Here is a 12208-nt window from a genome sequence, read left to right on the forward strand (position 1 = left end):
GAACAGCTTAAGCTGGAATTTAGATAACATATATGGTTGGTGGTACATGGTAGTATTTCTGTTCCTCCACCATATATAACCTGGATAACCTATGAATGGTATGTATCATTTACTAAAAAAATCACAGTGATATTTATTTCCTACTTGCAGGTTAATAATAGAATAGACTTGCTTTTAATGTATTTAATGTTCTGTACATCTTTGCAAATAGCATTTTATAGCCGTCCTGCTTTGAGGCTTACAAATGCAGTGCAGGCTTTGTCAGAAGCAACCACAAGCTGGTTTCTTATGCTAAGTGGGAAGTAGACGAAAAATACTTTATCTCTTCCTCTCAGGGTTAAGTGCTTTCATATACTAACAGGCACTATCCAGTACATAATACATAGGTGACACCATGAAAGACTCTTGCGGGAATAAAGAAAGGAAAAAAGAAAGAAAGAAAAAGGCTGTACTTTATTTGACATCATCATTATTAATGTTAAGCACACAATTCATATACTCATCCAAATTAAATCTCTGCCATTTTAGATTTCAAACTCTATTCAATGGGTTCTGATGGAGCAATCCTTTAGCACTTTCAAGGCAGCCTATCAAGGACCAGTCTCCATTAATCTCAACAGACTTTGCACAGGGGCAGCATTTAGTGCTTAATGTCCATTAATAGCCCTGCACATATAAATAAATAATGAGCACAACAATCTACTCATCCCTCCAGGATTTTTATAGAGGCATCTATCACCATGATATATCTTAAAAAAAAAAAAAAGCTTAGTTGCCTCTTCTGTTACAGTTCATATTTTTGCATGTTCTTTAACATTTTCTTCCCTACAGATTAACTATAATGGACTTCATATTTTCTTGTCAATCAACTGTAGGGAGAAAAAGAGATCTGTGGTCAAAGGCAGCTACGCAGAGCCTCCATCGCATGTGCTAAATTCATTTTGTTAGGTTTCCCCATTGGACTCATGTAGCCTTAATAAAGAACCGTTCCCTTCCCTCTCTGGAAAATGCAGGTTTTGCTTTAAAGCAGCATTTCACATTCTTCTTGCTTTTCCATTCAGGAAAAGAGAAGATGGAATGAAGCTGGGTCACTAGGGACCTTCCACTTCAACAAACGCTTCACTCAATCCTGACCTTTCAGTAGAAGAATGCCTACGGCTGGATAAAGTCGACAACCAGGAAACCATTGAACTGGCTTCATCCACCTCTCACCTTCCCCATGGGGAAAGGCAAGCAGCAGGTCTTAAGGAGGCCAACTTTAAAGTACTTCAGACATGAATATGGTGTACATCTAGTACAAACATTCCTTTTTCTACATGGAACAATAATAGTTTTTTCAGAATCAAAATCAGTTGGGCAGGTGGGGAGTTTCTAGGAGCATGCGCTGACAAGTGAAGTGTAAAACTGAAAGTGTATGTAGATTTATAGAACTGTTACCTTCCAAATCAGGAAAGCTTGTTAGAATATAACAAAATTACCAGAGGTATATCAAAATGACTATTTTTGAAATTTTTTACTGCTACAGGCTTCAGTATTACATAAATAAGATTTCCCAAGCCACGGGTTCCATTGAGCAAACGTTAGAGAATATTTTATTTGCCTGGCATTGCAGTCACTCAGTTTTAACATGTTAAGCAGATAATTCCTAGATATGGTGGAATCTGCTGGTGGGGGGGGGGCGTTAAAAGAAAGATGGAGGTGGCCTTAACACAACTATAGTCAGATATTTGAATATGTTGAACGTAGTGAGTGAAACTGTTGAGATTAGCACCACTGAGAAAGCAAGTGTATGGATTTTGTTCCTTATTTTTATAATCTAGTAAACATTAAATTACAGATATTCACATTCCCTTTTGTTCTTATACATATTATTCACATGCTTCTAAGAAACTCTGAAATCATGAAGCATTACCTGTCTCAATGTCTAGAAAATATTCCCAAATCAAATCACAGATTTCTGAAATTGTTTTCTTTAGATTTTACTTGTTAAATATAAAGATAATAAATCAAATATATTTCAAAGCTCTCCTCTTAACACTGAGCAAATTGTTTATTTCATTTCTTTTTTTTCCTTATTATTCTCTCGCAGTATGATTTTGATCAGCACTAATTACATTAGGTAGGAAAATCCAAGATTTTCTCTGTATCCCGCAGAGAAACATTGGAGAGCAAAACAGTCAACTCCTCAACCACATGAAGGTCAGTTTTTCACTCCATATACATTTCTGTATTGCAAAATTCCCAGCAGGGGGGAAGAAAATACTCTTGTGAATAAATGGCTATGATAAAAATGAACACCATCTCCAGAGTCATCAGAAGGACTAAAGCTAAGGGAACACCTGCAAAATAGTGGATATTAAATTGTCCTTAATGACTTTTATCAAAGAAGTAACAGATAACAAAGTTTACATAGATTTATAATCAGAATGCATTTTAAACAGTAAGCATTAGTTCATTTTTCAAGACATTCCATCTGTACTGACAATTGCTGAGATATGTCTGAGACGGGAAAAAGTCCATATTTAAATTTTCTCCCTTAATTATATTCACAATAGGCGGAGAAGCCCTCTCAGTGATATGCAACAAGTAAATATTTGCTAAATACAGTTTTCACTTCTTATAGGATCCATGTGTCACATTATGACTTGATAATAATAAAGTAATGTAACAATATTCATATAACAAGGAATTTTTATAATCAGTTATCATTTAATGATTCACTGTGGATGAATTTATTTATTTAGACAAATGTCTGTCCCTCAGATTTAATTGTCATGACTAAGTCGGATTTATTAATTAAATAATGCTTCTATTTGACAAGTAAATGGATTAGAAATTTTATGTAATAAACTTAGAAGTTGACTACAACAAGAGATACTAAATTCATATTTCTGCAACAGGTCCAGGCAAAGAAGTTGTCAGATGTGAACTCCCCGCACTTCTTGAGCCATGTTGCTAGTTCTTCTTCTTCTTTTTTTAAGTAACAGATATGGGAAAGCTAATTCTGTTGCAGTTTTGCATTTTCATAGAAATTCAATTTGCAAATTCCCAAACCTGTAGGTAGCTGGGACATATTTGTGCAAGGAAGTGTTTTTGAAATGTTCAATGTAATTCACAAGTCAAGAATGTGTGTGTTAGGAGGAAAATAAATTCAAAAGCACATTATATTAGGGAGAACCACTAATATAATGCACAGATTTTGTTTTGATTTTTTTTTAATATAAACCCATAAGGAAGTGGTCCAAAAATGAATTTACTATAGAAAATATGAGAAGTTGAACAAATTTGAAACAGATGTGCCTACTCATAGCTCCCATGTAGGTTCACTGACTGTTTCTTCATAAGGAGAAATCCTACTTTTGGTAATATTTCCTCTTTGCCCAAAATTCAGTGATAAGACATAGATTTTTTTCAGTTTTCCTTACTGCACAGAGATATTCTTTATTGGTCCCAGGCTTCCAACAGACCAAATGCTTGCATGAGGTCGAAGACATTTATTTGCAGTACCATTTGATTTTACCAAGATAAGTGGTCAAGTAGACCCAATTACGCAGAGAGAATATGAATGTATTCAAATAGAATCTAGACAGACATCTGTTGAAAATTAATTTGGATTCCTGGTTTAAAAAGGGGGTTTCCAGCTGCATGATCTAGAATGAGGACCCTAGGTAGGGATGTTCAAACTGAGAAAAGTTGAAAACCTTTTTTCCTCTTGAAATTTCCCAGTTTGCTTCCTGGCACAATGCAAAGTGCTGGTTATAATCTATAAAGCCATACATGGCATAGGGCCCAGTTATTTGAAGGACCACTATCTCCCATGGTGTCTGCCTGGTTGATTTGAGCCAACAGAGTTGGCACCGTAGGCTCTTTTGGGCTCCTTTGATTAAGCAGTGCCATCTATTGGGACTCATTCTCTGTTGCAGTGCCTGCCATCTGGAATGAGGTGACTCCTATATCTGTGTGGCTCCCACCCTGATAGTGTTTCAGAAAGCCCTGAAGACCTGTACATTCTCCCCAGCCTTGGGTTGTGATGGAAGGGGCCCAGTCAGATATGTTTGGGAATGTTTGGGAATGGGATGGCTAGCCCCACAGAGGCCTTCTGTCTTCAGCCTCAGATTTTTCATCCTCTTGGTCTCTCCTTCTTCTTTTTAGTAATGTTTTTAGTTAAGGTTTTATGTATTTATATATTTTATGTTTTTAATGTTTGTTGTGAATCGCCCAGAGTTCCCCCACTGGGGGGAGATGGGCGGTTGAAAAATTCAATAAATAAATAAATAAATAAATAAATAAATAAATAAATAAATAGTAGGTGGTGTTTGCTGGACTCGCCAACAACTGTTCTTGTTCTTTATTCTCTTTCTTATTCCTTCGTTTCTTGTAATTTTATTATATTGTATTTTCTTATTTTCTTTGGTTTTATTGTATACTGCCCAGAGTCAGTTTGGAGGTGGGTGGTGTCTAAATTGAATAAATTAAATTAAATTAAATTAAATTAAATTAAATTAAGACAGGACAGAGTTGGAGCAAGAGAAAACACTAGTTAGGTACATCCACATAGTGGCCTTGTTCTCCTATAAATAGCATAGAAAAAACGTGAAGCAAGTTTGTTTCTTCCAGCAGAATAAAATGGAGTTTGCGACAAGCTCCATAAGGGTACAGAGCTACATGGGGGGTGGTGGGGGAGTGAATGGAGAGAAAGCAACAAAGTACTGCAGCTTCTTCTTCGTCCCTCCTCTAGACTAAAGGATAAAATGTCCTTTGAGCAAATTCATTTGCTGGTCATTTCGAAGAGACGTTTATATAGTTTTCTTGGCAACAATATGGAAGTGATTTGCCACTGTCTTCTTTTCCAGCTTTGCCATCTGTGCTCTGGCCCTAGTATTTCCTGATGGTATTTCCAAATATGAACTAGATCTCAGTAAAGAAGCACACAGACATAGCAATGAGGTGTTGTGGGAGGAAAGCCTCACTGACAAAGCCCTTTGACCATACTTAGAAACAGCAATAATCATTATACAACTACAGCCGGAGAAAGAGGGAATAACTTCCTTCTTCTGTAAAAAGAGCAAATCTCACTATCCTGTCAGTGCCAGATCTTTTCTTTCTTAGGGCTTATCCACACTGCCTGGATGTCCCATTGCCAGAATGGGCAAGCAACTGTTTCTGGAGGACAGAAATGGATGACATTTACCTTCTATCAATCCCCTAATCCAAGTGACCTCAGGGAATGCTTTGGTGCTCCACTCCTAAAGCACGCTTTTCCCTGTTATGTCACCTGCCTCTTTGGGCTACAGCACTATAATCTGTTGTAGGCTAATCTCAACAGTCCATTGGCTCCTTTACAGAGGAAGCACCACCTCTTCAACTCATCAAATGCTTCTGATGTGAAGGGGAAAATTCCCCATGACTCAGTTGGTGAGTGGAGGCCACACAATCTGCTTGAGCCAAGTTTATTTGAACAGTATTGGGGACAGAATACAAGATTCTGCCCACTTAAGGAGGATACAAACAACCTTTATATAATCATATAATAAATGGTGACCAGTAATGATGTCAAATGCCAATCAACTTAATTTTGATAACATGGGTAAGATTTTCTGCTTATAGTGAGAATACACAGGAAATAAAGTGGAGGTCGACATGAGTCACTTTTTGTGGTTAGTCACTTCCTAGTTCTCATTTAAAAATACAAGTGCTGATCTAACATAACTCATGAGCCAGCACCTGCAAATGCCTAAGCAGGCTATTAAGGAGGCTTACTTGAGTTCAGGGGCCTTGATAGTTTGAAGGGCTTGGTTCAGGTATTTGTTTTACTCCTTCAGATTCTCCTTCAGATTTACTCTAACAGATTCTGCACCTACCTTGGCCAGCCCTGCTAAAATAGTACAGGGGTTAAGATATTTACTTAGTAAAAAAAAAAAAAATCAAAATTCAAAATAAACACAGACACACACAAACATGATTCTCCTTTTCTTGGGTAGCAATTTTTCCTTTTGGCTTTCCCACCTCCAACCCCACCCCCTTAGGTTGTTGTTGTTGTAATTTTTCAGTTACTGGTTTCACTCCCAGCTCCCAGATAGTTCTTACTCTGACTCTGACCTTAGGGCCAGAGGGTCTCTGTCTGGAGAGGGTTTTCTTAATCCAGTGTAGAGTCAAAGCAGCATGTACTGAGTCTCTAATAACAATACTATAGTCTGGGATGGTTCACTTCATAAAAGGCTTGTTGTGTTCTTCAGCATCAACTCCCCTCAACCATAAGATCAGCCAGTTTTCACAGGTCACAGAAACCCTCTGCATTTTGCTGAAGCAGTACATTTTTCTTGTGTGGGTCAGAATATGCCAAAATTCCAAAGTCCCAGTAGGTTTGGTCTTGTCTGAACATAATACACAGCCTGAATATGGCTTTAAATTCCATTACAACAATAAACATGCATGAACCATAGTAAACATAAATGCCACTTACATGATTAACACTTATAGTTGTTACATTTTCTTTGGTAAAAATAATGCCAGAATCAAACATGAGTTGATCATCTTAAATTGCTGTTTTACTTAGATGAGAGACCATGAGGAAATTCTAGAGTTGTATGCTAGTTTGGGAAATTGAAAAATATCATGGAAGAAGGCAATGGCAATCCCCTTCTGTATAGTTGTTTTGAACATTGGATATGTCCATGACTACCTGGAGTTGAGCTTGACTCAAGGGAATCCTTACTTTTACCATAGTCAAATCTCATCCAAACTGCATCCATTTAACTTCCTAGGGACAATTATTATTGCATGCAGTTATATCAGATTTCAGATAGCCAGAATACTTTTGAAGAATGATAGAATATTTGGACTGTAATGATGGGATGTTCAAAAATTGGTCCATCTTAACTATTATGCAGTAATCTTCCTATTGATCTTGTTTCTGATAAAGAACAATGATGTAGCATTCATAGATAGCATGTCCTAAGCATGTGCTTATTTGTCTTAATGGTTAATCCAGGGCTGGCTATACACACACAGACACCCAGACATACACACAGACAGGCATCCCAGAGGTGAGAATGAATAGATTATCTTCCTTTTCTGCCCCTTTCCTCATGACTAAAGCATCCTTGTAAGTACAAATGGAAAAACAATTCTCTTATAAGTACTTTTCTAAAAGACTGGAAACCGTTTATGGACTTTTGGCTGAAAATGGAAAAAAAGTGAAATGGTGATTTCTGGATTTGCTGATTGAAAAAAGGGTTGAATATGGGATAGAAGGGATGTAATTTTAAAGACGGAGGAGGGATAATAGGCTTATTTGCAGCTGCCGCAAAATCACTTCTTTTATTATCTTTTTCTTTTCTCTTTTTCTAACTGTATTGCCTTTTGCACTTTTTCTTTTATCTTTCTTTTTTTAACATCTTCATTAAGATAAATAGATAGATGATAGATAGATAGATAGATAGATAGATAGATAGATAGATAGATAGATAGATAGATGATAGAGAAAACAACAGACAAATCTTTTGAGGTTCCTGATTACAGAGATTCGTATTTGGAGCCACACAAAAGAGAATGAACACAGAACCCAATGAACCTCCCCAGCCAGAGATAAAGTGCTAAAATATTAGTTTATGTTGTTATTTGGCTTTATTATTATTTTTAGGAGATTAAAGACAAGAAATATACTGATGTAGATTAAAGACAAGAAACTTTCCTAGAACAGTTTTAAGAGAAAAACAAAAAGGAATATTTCTAGTGCCAATGGGGAAGTTGAAAAACAACCATTTTGTATTTTCTAGCTTAAAAAGCAGAAAAGAAACAGCCAGGAGAAGCATGTATTAATAAAACAGATAAAAGAGAAGGTGGCACTTCTGATTTATTGTGGAAACAACTAAAAAAAACAAAAACAAAGCATTATTAGTTACTTTTTTTCCTCTCTCATTTTGAAAAGAGCGTACAAGGGAATTCTTCTAAGCCATAGGAAAATGCTTGAGTGCATTTCTGCCATCCTCAACCTGGCATCCCCTAGATAGGTCATAACTACAAATCCCAAAATTCCCAGACAGCCTCTGAATGGGCAGTTTGAGGTTCTGGGATTTGGGTCCCATCATGCATTGAAGATGCTGGCTTTAAAGAGGCTGCTCTGAAATCCAAGTAAAGGGGGGGGGGGGGAAGGGAGGGAGGGAAACCCTCTACTTTGAATAACTATAGTCCAAGAGCAGGACCAAAGTTAAAGGTGCAGTAGACAGATCACTTGAAAAAAAAAAGATATATTACAAGACTTTTAATTTTAATAACTATATACATATATCTTTGCCTTGTGGGGTTAATGATATTAAGTTAGCACATGAGAAGGTGACCATCATTTATCTTCAGCAAAATAAATCACAGATCGAGTCTAGCATGATCAAATACTAGACACTGAATAATGGTTGATCCAATCTTGGTTCAAAGTGTAAATAAAAGGCCAGTTATTCATGATATCTCAGTGATCTCAGATATGTTTTTCATATACGTTACCGGGGCATGGTTAAAATGTGAAGGGAATGGAGGCACCTAATAATTATTAATTGTTAATCTCAAATCTTAAAATGAAAATGAAAAATGAATGTTAAGTCTGCCAACCAGGTAATTGGAATGCATATTTAAGCAATTAAAATGAATAAAACAGTGCTTATTTTGAACTGCTGGAAAGGGTTAAGCAGCACTTTCAACGTCTGATACTCCTAATATAATGCTTATAGGGGACCAAGGTTAGTCAATGGTAGTCAAAAATCAGGAGACTGGTAGCAGTGTTTTAGACCAACAAATTTTATTAAAAGTCATAAGCTTTTGTGAGCTGCTTCATCAGATGTCTAAACTAATTTAGGATTTAAATTGGGATGAGGCAAGAAAGGATGGTTATGCAGGTACATCTTACCTGTGAGACAGATTACAGGTATCATATCAATTAGCAATTGTAATGTATTTAGACCCACTGTGTTTTTAAAGGCCTTCTGAGATAGACAGAAACTTTTTGATCTATTGGAATTTCATGGCCTCTTCCTTGATTGTGCTGGTATAGGTTCATTGTTCCAAAAAGCTACTTTGAGATCTATAACGTAGTGTTTTAGGAGGTTATAATGCTCTGATATTACTTTATCCTTCTTTTGAGTCCCAACGTCTAACCTGTGCCCATTAATTCTTTTACACAAAGTCTGGTCTGTTTGTTCCATGTGGAATCCAGAAGGGTATTGCTGGCAGATGATGGCATACACTATATCACATTTGAGGAAGAACATTTATAAGAATTTGTTAGAGTCCATGATGGTGCTGTTGGAGTTAATATGGGAGCAAAGCAGACATCTGGGTTTGTTGCAGGCCTGGTTCCCATCTCATTATCATTGTTCTCTTGTTTCTTGCTGCTTGTGAGAATCTGTTTCAGACTGTATACAATTATGGGTCTGCTACTCTGTTCCTGAGAAAGTGCAGTGTTATTGTCCAGTACAGGTTGTAACTTATTAATAATGCATTTGAGCTGTAGGGGACAACAATGATGTTCTATTTTCTTTTTGTTTCTTATAGAAAATCATAAAAACATACATGTTTTTAAGGATTGGAAATTATAAATCTGTAAAATGCATTAGGATAGAGGACAGGAATGTTAATTATTATGCAGATGTCCCTGTGGTAACAGGCTGAAAGAGTTATTGGTGCTGTAAGAAAGAATCTTACCAGGATCATTTCCGAACTGGGAATAAAATATGTAGGCAGTTGCTTGAACCAGAGGTGAGGTTTATTTTCGAAAGCGCAACGTACAGAGTCAGCTGTCAGAGGCTGCCATGCTGAGTTTTCTTGGGAAGCCCTTTATATAGAGAAACTTTGTTTTTGTTCCTCAGAAGTGTGCAAAAGCACACCCTTTAGGAATTCCAAGAAAGAGCACTTAACTGGCATTCAGACATGGAGCACTCTGTAGTCAAGCACCCTGCAGAGTCACTGTTTCTGCTTGTTTAGCATTGCTGATTGAAGCGATCATCTCTTCGGGGAAAGGATCTTTTCTTATTTAACCAAGAAGACCTCTGGCTAAGCTCAGCCTGGAAGGAATATTCACCCAATTAGATTGGCATTTCCCACTGCATTTTAATCCATGTCTTGAGCCCTTTCTAATTTTAACCTTTTGCCCTGATTACCACGGGAAGACTGTATGGCGGGAGGGTTTGATTTCCTTCCCACAGTACCTGGTGCAACCCTCAATAGGTATCTACCTCCAGACAACAGGGAGCTTTGGCAATGCACAGTTAAAGGGATGTATGAAAAGAGGAAGGGGTTTTTGACTACTTAATATGGATAGGGAAGTTTTGAAACTCTGAACTACAAAACCAGATTGGTATAGTGGTTGGGGGCACTGTGTTAGAACTGGAAGAGTGTGAGCTCTGGTCCTGCCTTAGGCACAAAGCCAGTTGGAAAACTTTGGGTCAGTCACTCTCTCTCTCTGCTCTAGGAAGAAGGCAACCCACTTCTGAAGATGTGCCAAGAAAACTGCAGCGACTGTGTAGTTGCCAGGAATCAATACTGACTTGAAGGGACAAAACAACAACAACAAAAGCAGTATATTGTGATATGGGATACAATATATTTTACCTTGCATAATGATCATACATGACTGAAATTAAGAGTTTTTCTCAATATTAAATATTGGTTTGATAAACCATATGCAGTTTATGGGTCATCTCATACTAGAACAATTTGCTGTACAATAAGAGAGGACTTTCTTGTATAAATTCCAGGAATTAAGAAAGAGAAGCATGGAAGATACATTTTATATAGCATTTATTTTGCAGTGAACTATTCATGTTAGCACCTATATGCACGCTCACTAATATTCAAGGGGATTTTTTACAGTAAAACTCTTCAAAAATTAAGCTTCTTTGTGAAACAAAAATACTGATAGGTAGAGATTTGACCTGGGACCCTAGAAGTATAAAGGGTCAGTTTTTTGTTTTTTTTAAAGATCTGAATTTTTAAAATAAATTATGTAGTTTGTTACATAAATGTGTATTTAAACAAGCATAGAAATGTTACAGAAAGTTCATTTGACTTTTATATAATAGTCGGATGCCTGTAATAGCTTCATGCAAATATATTGCATTCTGGTTTTTAACACTCTAGTGTTAAGTTGTAGCAAATGCTCCATAAATTGGATTAAAATAATAGAATATGCTCCTGTATCTGATCAGTTGCTTACAGTACAAAAAACCTTTCAGTAGTACTATAAATTTAACCTAATTTTGCTATCTAATGAGAATGGCTGGGAAAACATCTCTACAGTATTTTGTAACTACTGGGAAAGTAATTCAGAACATGACATATATATATATATATATATGCGCGCACGTATTATTAAATATATTTTGAATATTTATTTTATTCTTTTATTGCTTTATCTTGTACTTGCTTTTTTCCCAAGTATTTATATAGCACTTGATAAATTATATTGGGCCTCTTTAAAACTTCTAAAAGAAAAATATTTTGGAATCTAAAGCAGTTATCAAATGGATTTACCCTTCCTCTTTGGCTAATGTGGATATAAATAATGGTAATTCTGATTTATTTAATATCTATTTGTGTATAAAAAAAGGTTCCTCTCCTTTTTTGTTTAACACCTTGCTTATAAATATGGAAAATACTGAGTAGATTCAGGGAGTAAATGATAAAGGAAGGAACATAAATGTGCATGCATTTTATCTGATCAGAAAAAACAAGCCAGTAATCAGTGCAAACAGATTTTAGAGGACTTGGAAATATTTAGGTCCACAGGTTAATTAATCAAGAGTCAGAAGTATTATCCATTAATGTTCCCCCTAACGAGAAGATTAAAAAAACAAACAAACCAGAAACTTGAACACTATTATCTCTCATAAATAATTTAGTTAATTCAGAGTTGATAGTACCAGAAATTTAACTAGACTGTTAATTGTCAGTTATACATTATTATGGAATTAAATCAGGGTGGATGTGAAGAAATGGGCCAATTCACAATTTATTCTGGCAGGTAAGATTGAAACAATGAAAATAGAGACCGACCTGTCTCACTTTTCTTTTCTTCTTCTTTTTTTTACAATGTCATGTTGGTTAGCATTTTAAAAACTGAGAAAAACACGATTATATTCTTTATTTTTCAGTAACAGAAAGCATGTTTAACTTTTTTTTTTTAATAAAATGTTAAGAAAAATGGCACTGGTAGTTTACA

This window comes from Python bivittatus, unplaced genomic scaffold (assembly GCF_059951505.1).
Source record: "Python bivittatus isolate LINGU-HERP-01145 unplaced genomic scaffold, Pbiv_v1 ctg000840_np1212, whole genome shotgun sequence".
NCBI lineage: Eukaryota > Metazoa > Chordata > Lepidosauria > Squamata > Pythonidae > Python > Python bivittatus.